Raw genomic sequence first — 15,235 nt, 5'->3', positions numbered from 1 at the left:
CCTTCAACCCTTGACTTGAACACTTCAAGTGAACCTCCAAGTCATGTGAACTTGTTGGACAAACCCTAGGGCTTTGATTCCTTGAGAAACACCTTTACTTGATTGGTTGACTGACCTCCTGATCAGTTTGACCTAATTCTTGCTTGCTTGCTCTTGAGGCAACTGAAGACAATGCAAATGCTATGCAATGGATCATGATATGCTATGACCTAATATGAGATGGTATGCACAATGATAGGTGCAAATTTGAGGTGCTACAGATGGACGTGAAGCGGACCTGTTGATCAAGGAGATTCATGAAGGATCCTTTGGAACTCATGCCAATGGGCATGCCATGGCCAAGAAGATTTTGAGAGCTGGTTATTACTGGTTGACCATGGAATCTGACTGTTTCAATTATGCTAGAAAATGTCATAAATGCCAAATATATGCCGACAAAGTACACGTGCCTCCGACCCTACTAAATGTTTTGACGTCACCTTGGCCTTTCTCAATGTGGGGCATCGACATGATTGGCGCCATCGAGCCTAAAGCTTCCAATGGTCACCGCTTCATCCTGGTTGCCATTGATTACTTTACCAAATGGGTAGAAGCCGCCTCTTACGCTAATGTGACAAAGCAAGTGGTTGCACGGTTCCTCAAGAAAGAGATCATTTTCCGTTATGGGATTCCAAGTCGGATCATCACAGATAATGGGACGAATCTGAACAATAAGACCATGAAAGAGTTATGCGAGAGCTTCAAGATTGAGCACCATAACTCTTCACCATATCGTCCAAAGATGAATGGCGCTGTTGAAGCCGCTAATAAAAACATCAAGAAGATCCTGCAGAAAATGGTAAAAACCTATAAGGATTGGCACGAAATGCTACCCTTTGCACTGCATGGATACCGGACTTCCGTCCGCACTTCAACAGGGGCAACCCCGTTCTCTTTGGTATATGGGATGGAAGCAGTTCTCCCAATTGAAGTAGAGATACCTTCAATGAGAATCTTGATGGAGACCAAGCTAGAAGAGGCTGAGTGGATTCAAAATAGATTTGATTAGTTGAACCTCATAGATGAGAAACGACTGACTTCTTTGTGCCATGGACAATTATACCAAAAACGGCTTAAAAGGGCTTTTGACAAGAAAGTACGTGTTCGGGAATTCAGAGAAGGAGACCTAGTGCTTAAGAAGATCTTGCCAATACACAAGGACTCACGTGGGAAGTGGACTCCCAATTATGAAGGCCCATATGTTGTATAGAAAGCTTTCTCCGGAGGTGCCTTGGTTCTCACAACTATGGATGATGAAGAACTCTCACACCCTGTGAACTCTGATGCAGTCAAAAGATACTATGCCTGACAAATCCCGGTGGACTGAAAACCCGAAAGGGCGATCCAGGCAAAAGTTAGGGGCATAAAGGCATAAACTGCATCAGTTGTTACTGATTAACACCGAAGAATTTGAGGTGGAAGATTAATCCAGTTACTCCCCTCAGAAGCAAGGTTTTGGGAAATCATATCTATTAAGGATGTTAGTGGTCACTGAATTCAATGTAAACCTTTCCTTATTGCCATTTTCAAAAAAATTGTAACACTCTATGGAGCTATGCCATTTGTGTGCTACCATTCTTGAATAAAATACAAGTTTTTTCCAATCATTGTTAGTTGTGTTCATCTTCGCTCTTCTTTGTTATACAAGATGTCATTTATTTGTTAATAATGAAGTTTTGAAACTTGAAAAAGAATTTGAAATTTAGGACAAAATTACTTTGATATATGTGAAAATCAAAGGAAAATCATTTGTTTCCACGAAAACCTCAAGGTTGCATAAATACTCCAGAATCACCAACAAAAGTCCCCATGGAATACAACTTATGAATCCTCTAGAAGGATGGACCTTTGTTTATTTATAACTGTCAATCATGATAGTTTCTCCTCTGGATGCGCCTGTTAACTGTACGAGTATGAGTTATTGGTGTTGAGGAATCAGAATCTCTGTAAACAGTCCCTACAAACTCCCAGTCTGCCCAGTGTCAGCATTCTCATAATCATGATCATTCATATATCATGCATAAAAGGAAATTCAAATCATGCATAGCCGAAATGTACTTCGTGCTCATTTTGCATTGATCCAGGTCTTGTTGTCGATCCTATGATCCTTTGACCTTTGATTCCAGTTTGTATTTGGTGCCCTTAAACCCACATCCGGTTTTTGCAGTCATTTTTAAATCCAATTTTTGTTCAATACCATTCAGGTCATATATGAACCTGTTGTTGAGCCTTATTCCGGTATCAGGTCATACATGAACCTATACTGAAGATTTTTTTTTTCTCTGTTTGTTCAATACTATTCATGTCATATATGAACCTGTTGTTGAGCTTTATTCCAGTGTCAGGTCATACTTGAACCTGTTCTGAAGTTTTTTTTTCCTTTTGTTCAATACCATTCATATCATATATGAACCTGTTGTTGAGCTTTTATTCCGGGGTCAGGTCATACTTGAACCTGCTCTGAAGAGTTTTTCCAATTTCTGTTCAACACTATTCAGGTCATGTATGAACCTGTTGTTGAGCTTTTATTCCGGGGTCAGGTCATACTTGAACCTGCTCTGAAGAGTTTTTCCAATTTTTGTTCAATACTATTCAGGTCATATATGAACCTGTTGTTGAGCTTTATTCCGGGGTCAGGTCATACTTGAACCTGCTCTGAAGAGTTTTTCCAATTTTTGTTCAATACCATTCAGGTCATGTATGAACCTGTTGTTGAGCTCTATTCCGGTGTCAGGTCATACTTGAACCTGCTCTGAAGATTTTTTTTCTCTATTTGTTCAATACTATTCAGGTCATATATGAACCTGTTATTGAGCTTTATTCCGGTGTCAGGTCATACTTGAACCTGCTCTGAAGAGTTTTTTCTCTGTTTGTTCAATACTATTCAGGTCATATATGAACCTGCTGTTGAACCCTTATTCCGGTGTCAGGTCATACTTGAACCTGTACTGAAGATTTTTCACTTTTGTTCAATACTATTCAGGTCATGTTTGAACCTATTGTTGAGCTTTGTTCCGGTGTCAGGTCATACTTGAACCTGTACTGAAGATTTTTCTCTGTTTGTTCAATCCTATTCAGGTCATATATGAACCTGTTATTGAACTTTTATCCATTGTCAGGTCATATATGAACCTGTCGTTCAATCCTATTCAGTTCATATATGAAATTGTTGTATTGTTTGGTTGAGTCAATTTGTCTTCAGTTTGTGACAGTATCCGATCCCTTGTTTGGTGGTTTTTAACAGGTACCCACATCAAAGCATCACTCCCATGGGATTCTGCAATTTCTAGATATTTTTGCTTTGAATACTGGTTTGAGAATCCAACTCCACAAGACATAACAACTGCCCATCTAGTGCCAGCAGTGAAATTTGGTAAAAGTTTCCATTAAAACATTAATTATTACAAAGCCTTTTTTGATCATGATTTGGTTGATGTTGTTGTGAGGTGAACTCTTGTGATGTAATATTTGTTTTTCAAACTCTAACCTCTTCCCTTTTTGGTGTGATATGTTGGAAAGGTTTTAAGTTGCTACAAGCTTGTTGTGGTTGCGTTTGTGGATTATCGGAAGTGAGTTTTCTGTTGGATATTAATTGAGTTCTGTCATACCCCGATTTTGGTCCTGAATTTCTTTCATTTTTCTTTTTCATTTGGCGCTTGGCCTAAAATTCATTTGCATACATTCATGACCAAAGGCAACCATCCATTCCCAAATCCATTTCTCTTGATAAACATTGGTCATTATCTGGTTTTTTGATCAGGGTGTTTCTTTGATTATAAAATGGATTCAAACTATTTGACTTTTTAATTTTCAATTCGATTTTAATTTCAAAGTAAATCTAATTCCAAATTTCAAGTTAATCTTAATTGTATTTTTACTAATGATTCAAATTCTAATTGATTTTTAATATCCAAATAAATGTTAGAATTTGACATCAAAGTAATTTTAGCAAATTATAGATTAATTTGATTTTTATTGGTTTATTTGGTTTCTTTGATTTTTTTTAATTGATATGTTGAAGTTTCGACTATTCAAGATGTATATAAATGTCTCTTTGAAGATATGGAAAGTAAATATAGATTCATTATTGAAGACTTGCATCTCAAGTATGGTTTCATGCAAGAAATATATGAAGTAATATTGAAAGATACTGTTGATAGTGTTCAAGCTTCTAATGGATTGAAAATAGAAGAAGCAAATATCAAGTCAGTTATGATGCAAGGGCTTTTGGATATTAATCAAGTTATATTCAAAGAAGCTTTGGTAGGTGCGGATGAAGCATTAAAGCACAAAGCTTCTGAGGACAAAACTAATATATGTAATACATACGTTGTAATCAAAAGTGGAAGAAAAGGAGAATTTAATAAAAGGGGCGGCGGATGCTACAATTCGACAGCCAAGAGAGTGACAATTCTCTTTCCAACAATTAACTCAAGCTAACTTTCATTTCTCCTAGTAACACCTGTAGTGGCTCTGTTTCACTAGATGAGAGCATGTCAACCAGTAATTCTTTGATGACTCCGGAATTCAAATATACTGGCAATGGCGACGTTGCGTCGATCAAATCAATTGAAAATAGGACGAGCAACATTCTCAATATTTCAGACTCTTCCAAAATGGCAGATGTTGACACCATACTGAAGTCAAGAGCAAATAAAATTGTTGACCTTGACTGCAATTTCAAAGACCCGCGGTTTTGTGCATCCATTGCCAATGAAATCTACGAAAATTTGCGTGTATCTGAGAAAATTAAAAGGCCATCTATAGACTTCATGGAGAAGATACAGACAGACATCAATGCCGGCATGCGGGCAATGTTTATTGATTGGCTTGTGAAGGTTGCTGAAGAGTACAGACTTCTACCTGATACACTATTCTTGGCAGTTAACTACCTTGATCGCTATCTCTCAGGCAAAGCAATGAACAGACAGCGGTTACAACTACTTGGTGTTTCCTGCATGATGATTGCCGCAACCTAGCAGAAGGAGAAAAAGGAAGCCTTCAGCCGGATAACAGAACTGATACCGTTCCAAAAAAAAAACCTTCACAGTACACTTCAAAACCACACTTTCAATCATAACCCAACTATCCAACTTCTAACCGAAAGCTAACCGAATTCCAATTTTCGCCAATTGTCATCAACCGCCAACTGAATTGAAACCTCTATATAACTTGGAAGTCATTCTGCAGAAAAAAGGGGATCCTCCTACAACCTCACTACTTCACCCTCCACTTCACAACCTTTCCATCACTCTTCATTTCAACCCTTCAAGAACCAACTCCAATTACAACTCTAACCTCTCAACACCATAACAAGACCTGCACAAACCCTCTCCAGAATCCATCAGTTTCCAGCAGCCGTCTTGAAATTCCACACGAACCCTGCCACAACTTGGATCGCATTTAGAAGCAGAAGTAATAAATCTCAAATATCGGTTTCATACTCGATCCTAACCAAGAGGTTCCAACAGTTCTGATGATGAAAATGTCGAAAGTCTTGGACCTGTCACATTATTCCTCAAGGGTTAGGATCTTCCTATCAAGAGTGAGGATAATAGAGAAGTTCAATCCAGTAAGACTTTAGGATGACGAACCTGTCCAGACAATTGCTATATCTGATAAAATTCTGAAGGGATCAAAAAGCTTAAACACCAATCCCGCAGTATTTCGCCTCCGGAAGAGTTGCACCACCAAAGCCACGTGAAAGCCATGCTCCCAAGCTCATTGTTTTCTCCTGCAAGCATTAAACCACATGAATATTCCGGTTTTCACTGCAGTAAAACACGGTTAATTATTCCAGGCTGTTAAAAATCCAAAAATTCCCAAATTGGAATTGAGACAAAAACATAGAAGAAAGCATATACCCAGTTTACCTGTTCCAATCCAAGCATCAATTAGGGTGACCGAAACCTGACCACCCAGAAGGAGGTTTTGCAGGATACTCTTTTGAGCTCCATATGCCATCCTGAAAACCCTAATTCGTAGAAGATAAATAGTGGAGGGATCAGTGAGAAAGAGAGAGGAAAAACCCTAATCGGAGGCGGCATTAAAAGATACCAAACAGAAAAAACCCTAAACCGGAGAATCAAAGAAAACCTGGTTGAAGAGTTGGAAGAGTTTGAAGCTTCATCATCAACGTCATCACCGCCGAAGGTGAGCACTTTTTTTAATTTATCCACGAATTCTTGCATGTCCTGTTGTGTTTGAGTGAGAGAGCACGATTGAAAGCGGTACTGAGATAGAGAAAGCGCGATTGAGAGGGTTTTGGTGAGAATGAGAGAGAGCGATTGAGGTGTATACCGTGAGAATGAGAGAGAGCGATTGAGGTGTATACCGTGCGAACGAGAGGGAGAACGATGAGGTTTAGCGTGAAAAAAGGAATGGACTTTGATTGTTCCAAAGAGTGTTTCTGTTCCCAATTTTTATTTTTTTCATTTACTTTTAAGAAAATAGCACTCAAATATGATTAAAGACCATTCCTTTGGTATTCTTTGGTTTTAATGTTAATTATTGGTAATGTTGTTTAGTGCACCTTTTAATTTCTCTTTGGAAACCCAACAGCCAGGCGGCTGGGTTTTCTTTGGTAATCCAACAGACCTTTACTATTTATTATTTTAGTTTCTTTTTTCATTTTTTCCAATCTAGTATGGTTTGTATATTTATGTTGTTATTTAAATGATAACTAATTATAAGCAGTCTAGTGGAGAGAGTGTAGATTCTAAGTCTTTAGTGGAGTGGGTTCAATACCCACATATTGCATTTTCTTTATTTCTTTTAGCATTCATTTTTTTTCTATGTTTGTGTTTTATTATAATTTCACCCATACTCGTAGTTGTATTATTGTTTAATAACACAAAATCTGTTTTTTTATTAATTTCATCATTCATTCAAAACCATTTTAAACTATTAAAATCATATTCCTCGATTCAATGTCGAGCCCATTTCCATACCCTTGTAAGTCGATTGCTTTTAAGCATCACCATCAACCTCACATGGCTTACTCTTGGGCCTTCTTACAATGAGCTCTTAAGCAACATCAACTTAACTTTCAATAATTTCAAACCTCGGTACTTTAATTGTTTTAATTTAATATTCAAATCATTTTCTAAATAAAACGTGAAGAAAAAGGTTACCTGGATGGAATGTCCAGTCGTAATCCCGAATATTAGGCTCAAGCTGTAAGAGCTTGCAAGCCATAAATATTCGTCTTCTCTTTAACACTCCAATATTCAAAATCATTTTCTAAATAAAACGTGAAGAAAAAGGTTACCTGGATGGAATGTCCAGTCGTAATCCTGAATATTAGGCTCAAGCTGTAAGAGCTTGCAAGCCATAAATATTCGTCTTCTCTCCAAAACACCTGTAAATATCTCAAACCATCTTCTTAATAAAGTTGGAAGAAAAAGATTACCTGGAGGGAATATCCAGTTGTAATCCCGAATATTAGGCTCAAGCTGTAAGAGCTTGCAAGCCATAAATATTCGTCTTCTCTCCAAAACACCTGTAAATATCTCAAACCATCTTCTTAATAAAGTTGGAAGAAAAAGATTACCTGGAGGGAATATCCAGTTGTAATCCCGAATATTAGGCTCAAGCTGTAAGAGCTTGCAAGCCATAAATATTCGTCTTCCCTCCAAAACATTCATAAATATTCGAATCATTTTCTTAGCAATATTGGAAAGAAACAGACTGCCTGGGTGGAATGTCCAGACGTAGTCCCGAGTATTAGACCCAAGCTGTAAGAGCTTGTAGGTCACAAGTACTCGTCTTTCAAACTTCAAAATACCTAATTCATACCTTAATACTTTTTCAATAAAGATGGAAATGGAACATGGTGTATACCGTGCACTCCTGAGGCTAGGATTCGAGATGTATATCTCGCTCATCCAAGTTCTCGCCATCACTCAAAATACATCCAAATAATCAAACACTTTTCTCGCCGCCGTGCGATTAATCAAAAACCTTTTTCATAAACAAAAGGTATCTTGTCTTAAGTGATATAAAACAATGTTTCGGCCACGATTGTTGAGTCGAGATAAGTGACGCTTTTCCGAATGTAGATTTATAAATCCGTTCGATGTGTGGTATGCGTCCACTCCTCATCTGTTTTGGGTAAAACAATGTTTTCGTCGATTAATACAATATAACTTTCGCTAAAATCGACCAACAAACAAACATTTTTCTACCCAGAACTACGTAAGCCTTGATTTCTCTTTTGAGATACATAGGAGCAGGATTTGTAAATCTTGTCAGGCCCACTAATAAAAAACTTAGGTTTAGTCCTTCGTCAAAAATCCAAAAATATTCTCTTCTCATCCTTTCTTTCTTTCCCACCTAATAATTCGAAAAGCCTAATATTTCAACTAACACTAACGCACACAACTAACCTAATAGTTCCCGTTGAGTACAACGGACGTGAGGGGTGCTAATACCTTCCCCTTGCGTAATCGACTCCCGAACCCTGATATTGGTTGCGATGACCATATCTTATCCTTTCTTTTGTCTTGGGTTTTATCGATATTTCCCCTTTCCTTTTTAGGAATAAATAAAGTTCGGTGGCGACTATGTTCAGTCCATCATTGCGAGCGTGCGATTGCGCTTCGCTTTGAAGTCGTATCCCCCATTTTTTCGAGGTGCGACAAGTTCTCTTCAGTTTGGTTTCGCAGGTTCTGCCTTTGATGTGTTTCCGTTGCCGTTGGAGTTGGCTGCAGTTTTGGACGGAGTGCTTCAAGTGGTCCTTTAGGCTTTTGTGCTCCTTGCTTCCCCAAAGCCCAATCAGCAGAATCAAAATAAGCACGTTCATGATCCTTGGATATTAGTGGAGGCTTCCTTGGCAATCTCTCTCCATACTTTTTCCTTACAGCGTTTTCCTCTTGTAATAAAGATTCGAATGCCAACTGTTTTTCTTGTAAATTAAGTATGCCTTGGACAAACTTATGTTCTGGCGAAGAACACACAATGTAAATTGATATTCTTGCAGAGCTTAGCCTTAAATTGATCAGGAGTAAATTCGAACCGAGTTAGTATCTCACCATTTCCCTCTGTAGGCATAATTATATCACAATTGATATGCTGAAAAGCTGGTAACTTATTAGGAAGTTTCCCTCATAATCTGAGATATATATATTCCTTGACCTTGTTGTTGATGGGTCCATCTAAAGCTCTCTCGGCAAGCTCATAATATATGGTATTGCCTTCAGGACCATGAACTTTGTCCTTCTGTAAATACCTTTGCTGAACAAGAAGTTCCAAGGCTTGCTTAATGTTTCCAAGAACATGATGATTTGCTTCATTGTCATTCAAACTCATCCTATTTAACTGGCTCCATAGACTTTCTTCTGGAGTTTTGCTGCCAGCAAGATGTACAATACTAATTATGACAAACGTGAAACCAGACATGTACGCTGTATTCGCATCCACAACATATTTTTCATATAAATCAGTTGGCTAATGAGGATATATGATTTTGCATCCGCACCACTTTGTGAAGCACGTGTCTGGGCTTTAGATGATGGGATAAACCTTGAAAGCAATCTCATTTCATAACCAAACACGGCAGAAAGCTTGTCCTTAACCTCATTGATGACAAAAGTAGGAAGAATCCTTTGATGATAATTCTTGGTAATAAGCTGAGTGAGTGGATGTGGCAAAAATGAATGAAGTAATAAAAATATGAATGAGTATGTGTATGGATGAATGGAAGCTTTTCAATGTGAATGAAAAAATGTGAATGCAAATTTGAACATGATATATAGAAATATGAGATGGAATATAGATGGAATCTCCTTGAATTAAGATTGAAAGGGAAAATGACGTAATTGAAATATGAATGATTATGTAGAATTCCTTCAATATTAATGGATTTCCTTTTTTTTTTTAAGGTGAATGAAGCAAATATGAATGTAAATTTGGGACGTGAAAAATGTGAGAAATAATAAAATAAATAAAAAATAAAAAAATAAAGAAAAAGATATTGAAATAGTAAATATGACCATGAATGAAGGATATGAAGGTGAGTGAAGAAAGAATGCAAACGAGTGATTGATGGGAAGAAAATTCCAGGGCCAAAATCGGGGTATGACACACACCAACAAGGAAAATATTAACATATGTGTTCAACAATACTCATCAATAGAGTAAACATATTATTACTCATGTAAGTCCACCAACATGGTAAGAAAATTATTATACATGCTTAACATTACTCATCATCAGAGTGAACATATTATTACTCAACAAATATGCTCACCAATTGGGTAACAATAATATCCGACAACTCTCACAGTCAAAAGGGTCAACTCACAACTCATCAGACAACTCAATACAACACATTATTATTTACCTTCAACTCTAAAGTTGTAAAAAATGACTCTAAATTCATCAAGAAGCAACAAACAGTCACAAAAGGACTCCAAACTCATCAAAAGGCAACCAACAGTCATCGAAATCACTAAACTACTCAAAACTCACCGAACTGGACAACAAAGATCAAAATCTCCGACCCGCGTTGATAGACCGACGTCCGTCGCATCGTCCATTGTGCTACCTAGCACCGCGGCTTCCGCCGCCACATGTGCACCTTTGCGCTCGCGCCACAAAGAATCTATCATGCAGGCATCGCGCTGCTGACTACGGCCCTATCTTCGCATCGTGGATGAAGCCATCCACGATCGTGCACTGCGCTATTGCGGCTCTTCCACGTGCACCGTCGTGACGTGGCATCCCGCACCGCCAATTCTCAATTTTTTTCGTTTTTTCGATTTGACTTTTTTCCTACTTTTTGACTTTTATGATTTACTCCCCATTGAACAAATCTCTAATTCATAGGTAACTACCATACACAAATATGATACATTCATCAACAAGGTTATCAAAATCAGAGTACATATAAACTAAGAGTTCATATTATATTACTCAAGAATAAAAGGTAACATTTATCAATCGATCTCCTCAAAGGGTTTTGCCCAAACTCTCTTTGGCCACAAACATCAATTTATATATTAAAGGGAAAATGGATAAGACAAAAGGGTAAGGAACCCTCGTTATCCCTCTGTTTAGCCACCCATATCTGAATAATCTCCCCTCCCCCATAACCTCAAAAATTGCATAGTGATGAACTTTGCCTTCTGGGATTCCCTTTGTTCTTCCAACACTCTCCTAGGTTTCTTTCTGTCTCTTTTTCCCAACAAAATACATACTGCCAATTTCTTTCTAACTTCTCTATTTAAAATAAAATAACCATAATCCTCATTTTAATAAATCTCACAACACCCTCACCTCTTACTACTCTCACCTTTTCTTCCATAGTTTTAATAAAAATCTATTTTTCTCCTCAAACTAATTATTGTTCACAATTTCTATTATTCTTAATTAATTTAAATATTAAACAAATTTTTAATAAAAACTCAACCATCCAATAATTAAATAAAAACACATCAACACTCAAATTATTATATAAATATTAATATTAAAATATTAAAATAATACTAATAACATTAAAATTAAAATTAGGGTGTTACAACTCACACTCCTAACAGGATGCTACTACTATTTTGACGTCAGATTCATCCTTTGTTCTGAATCTCCCTGAGGGGTAAAAGATGGAACTCGTCTTCGAGCTTACTCACAGTTTGTTCAAGGTAGCTTCTATGTTCTCCTTTGTCTCTGCTGGTCTGGGAGATGTCTTAGCTCCTGGTAATTCCACAAAGGAAATGGACACTATGAAAGGGAAATGTGAAACCATGGAACTGAGGTGCTCTACTCTCCAGGAGGAGCTTGTTGCATTGTAGGAGAAGGTTAAAACTTCCAACTCTTTACAAGCGGAGGAAAAAAATCTATGGCTCTCCTTCAATTTTTGTTGCTTGGGTGACTAAGTTTGAGGATGCTCTCAAAGAGGTGGAGAAGTGGTATTGGAAAGCTTCTGATGTTGTTGAGGAAAATACTCTCAAGGTGGATGAGCATCGGAAAACTCTTCTTCAAGAATCTGAGGCTTTTGATGAGACCTTGGCAACTCTTCAAGATGAGGTGGCCAATCTGAGGTTGGCGCTCTGTGATTCCCTTCAGCGGAATATGCAAATTATGCTCGGGGTCCATGATAGAGTTGTGGAACATGCAAGTAAGCTTTTCCCCGACACCATAATTTCGGCTGAGGTGCTGGATACGTTTGATTCTACTCTTGGGATGACTCATGAGAGTGATCCTGGTAACTCGGCTCTAGATGCAACGACATGATCTTTCTTTCCTTTGCATTATTTTGTTTCATGTAATGCTTCCCAGGATTTTGTGTATGGATGTAACATTATTTGATATTTATGAAAATGTTTTTACCTTGAGTATTGCATGCTTTATGAAGAGAAAGAAGGAAAATAGCACTTCATTGCCACAAAGTAGAATATATGTTCTTGATAACATGAAATAATATCACATTTTTGGACTCAATTTAATTAAATTATATTATTATTTGATTCGATTTATTTCATATTATTCGATATTACTTGGTATTTTCCTTCTATTTATTTCAGGTAACACTATTTGAAGCATACGTGAAAAAGAAAGAAAATGAGGTGCAAAAAGAGAATGAAAAGCAATCCACTAAAGCCCAACCCACAACTACCAACTAGAAGTGCTGATGCTGTGACGATCGCCACACAAGGTGTGACGAGCGTCACGCCCCCTGCTAAGTGTTACGAGCGTAACACATGGTGTGACGAGCATCACACCACATTCCTATATTTTTGGCTTTGACGCGTAACAAAAGCACGTTCACCTTTTTCTTCGGTTGACGCGTGACAAAACCTACTGAAGGACTTTGGAAGAAACGGTCACTTGATGGATTGGTATAAATAGATCCAATGGTGGAACCCTGCAGGACTCTCTCTTAATTTTTCAGTTTTCGGCACCGTGCATTATTTTTACTGCTTTTTAATTTTCCAGCACTCTACTTTCTTAGCAATTTTTATTTCCTTTTCTTTTCCAGTCAATTTTCAAAGCATTCCATTAATTTTCTCACAATAGTTTCTACACCGGAAACTATTGTGTAACTTTTACTGGATCTAACCTTACGTTAGGTCATAGTATTTTATTCCTTCGCTTTTATTTTTCTGTCTGATCGAAGATTGTAAGAACAAATCCAACCGGCTTGTGGTGGAGTGTTCAAGCATCGAAGCTAGGAATAATCAAGATTTCTATTAATTTTACAGGTTCTTTAATTTTATTGTTTTAATTTATATATGCTCTGCACTGCTGTTTATCTATACTATTTGTCTGATATGGCTGTATTTAAGCATAATTATTGTTTAGGCTTGTTTAGCATGTCCGGCTAAATAAACTTAGATATCGGTATGTAAAGTAAGCGGAATGAAGGAACCAAAACTAAGTTGGTTTAAATTTATTTAAAAATATAATCACTCTTTTTATGGTCTCAATTTACAGAGTTAATACCAAAGTTTTTGTACGAGAGTAAAAAGCATAAAGAAGTTAAAATCAATAGAACGAAAGTTTGAGCTTTTAACTGGACAGTGTAAATTGGACATTAACTTTAAATCAGGGCGAAAGCAATTTTTAGAGTTAATTAAATTCTAATCATTTTCAAAAAGTATTTTTAAAGGTTAAATGTGAGGACGAGAGTTAAGCATTTAAGTTTAATCGTATAATCTAAGTCAACAGAGCGAGAGTTTGAGACGAGGGTGTTTAAACAGTTAGTATTTTAATAAAAAGAGTTTCTACAGATTCTATTGTTTTCAAAAAGTGATTTTGGACTTAACTAAATAGTGAGAGTGTACGTTAATATAAAGTCATAGTTTGATTCAACAGAGCGAGAGTTTGAGAAAAGACTTTTAATTAATAGTGTCTATTGAAAAGATTTATTTTAAAACTAAGAAACCAATGAAGATTTGATTCCCTAATTACGACGAACTGTATACCGATATCCGCGTTATTTGATATTTAATTTTGATCCAATTTTAGTTTTACTTTTCCCCCTAATCATCAAAGTATAATCCGCCTTAGCTTTACGAAGTAACCTTAGAAAAACGGTATATCGATTCATTAAGTCCCTGTGGGATCGATATCTTTTAAAATTACGCGATTAGACTGTGCACTTGCAGTCATTACCCCATTAGACTCATAAAGTCGCGACCAAGTTTTTGGCGCCGTTGCCGGGGACTTTTATTTAGTCGATATCGTAACTCTTCTGTTACGTTGTAGAGACTAAGGCAATTTTTATTTTTCCTTGTCTTTCGTTGATTTGTATGCCACATACTCGCTCACAAGGCGAACCGTACTACTTACGAATCAACGACGTTGAACGATATCTCCGAGTCTTACGACGAATTCGAGAGTATCGTGCTGCAAACAATCTTCCTCCAATCGAAATTCCTGATCTTAAAAATCTCCTTCCTTCGCCGATACCCGAGATGGCAGAACCAGCTCGTGCTCTTCGAGATTACGCCGCTCCATCGCAAGATGAGCCGCATTCGAGTATTGCTCCACCCGCAATCGAAGCAAACAACTTCAAACTTAAACCTTCGCTGTTACAAGCAGTACAACAGAATCAATTCTCTGGAAATCCTACCGAGGATCCAAACCTTCATTTATCCGTATTTGTCCAATACGCTGATACTGTTAAAGCTAATGGTGTCACTTCAGAGGCAATTCGACTTCGTCTCTTTCCTTTCTCGTTAAGGGATAAAGCTAGAAGATGGCTTCAGTCTCTTCCTTCCAACTCAGTCACCACATGGAATGAGTTGAAGAAAGTCTTTCTTGCCCGATATTTTCCTCCAAGCAAAACAGCTATGTTGAGAGCCCAGATAAATGGATTTAAACAGAAAGATAACGAGTCTCTTTTCGAAGCTTGGGAAAGATACAAAGACATGATGAGACTTTGTCCACACCATGGTTTAAAGGACTGGTTAGTAATCCATACCTTCTATAATGGTCTCTTATACAACACAAGATTAACAATAGACGTCGCCGCAGGTGGTGCGCTTATGGATAAACCTTACGCTGACGCTTATCAACTTATCGAAAGCATGGCCCAAAACCACTATCAGTGGGGAAGAGACAGAACAATGGTAGAAAAACCTCAAACGAAAACTGGCATGTACGAGATAAGTAGCCTTGATCATGTTAATGCAAAAGTGGATGCTCTTGCCCAGAAAATTGAAAGTTTAAATGTATCACCTCCAGCCACCGTGGT

At 37.4% G+C, this 15,235-nt stretch overlaps 1 non-coding gene and 1 pseudogene across 1 annotated transcript; both read right to left on the bottom strand.

Moving 5' to 3' along the window:
- Nucleotides 1-3,390: 3,390 nt before the first annotated feature.
- Nucleotides 3,391-10,649, bottom strand: LOC127135770 (uncharacterized; annotated as a pseudogene).
- Nucleotides 10,650-14,831: 4,182 nt separating this feature from the next.
- Nucleotides 14,832-14,938, bottom strand: LOC127076971 (small nucleolar RNA R71). Its single transcript, XR_007786975.1, has one exon. It is a non-coding gene; the product is annotated as a small nucleolar RNA R71 (small nucleolar RNA).
- Between the last annotated feature and the right edge of the window lie 297 nt (nucleotides 14,939-15,235).

This window comes from Lathyrus oleraceus, chromosome 4, assembly GCF_024323335.1.
Source record: "Lathyrus oleraceus cultivar Zhongwan6 chromosome 4, CAAS_Psat_ZW6_1.0, whole genome shotgun sequence".
NCBI lineage: Eukaryota > Viridiplantae > Streptophyta > Magnoliopsida > Fabales > Fabaceae > Lathyrus > Lathyrus oleraceus.
This window is presented reverse-complemented; position numbering and strand designations above follow the sequence as displayed.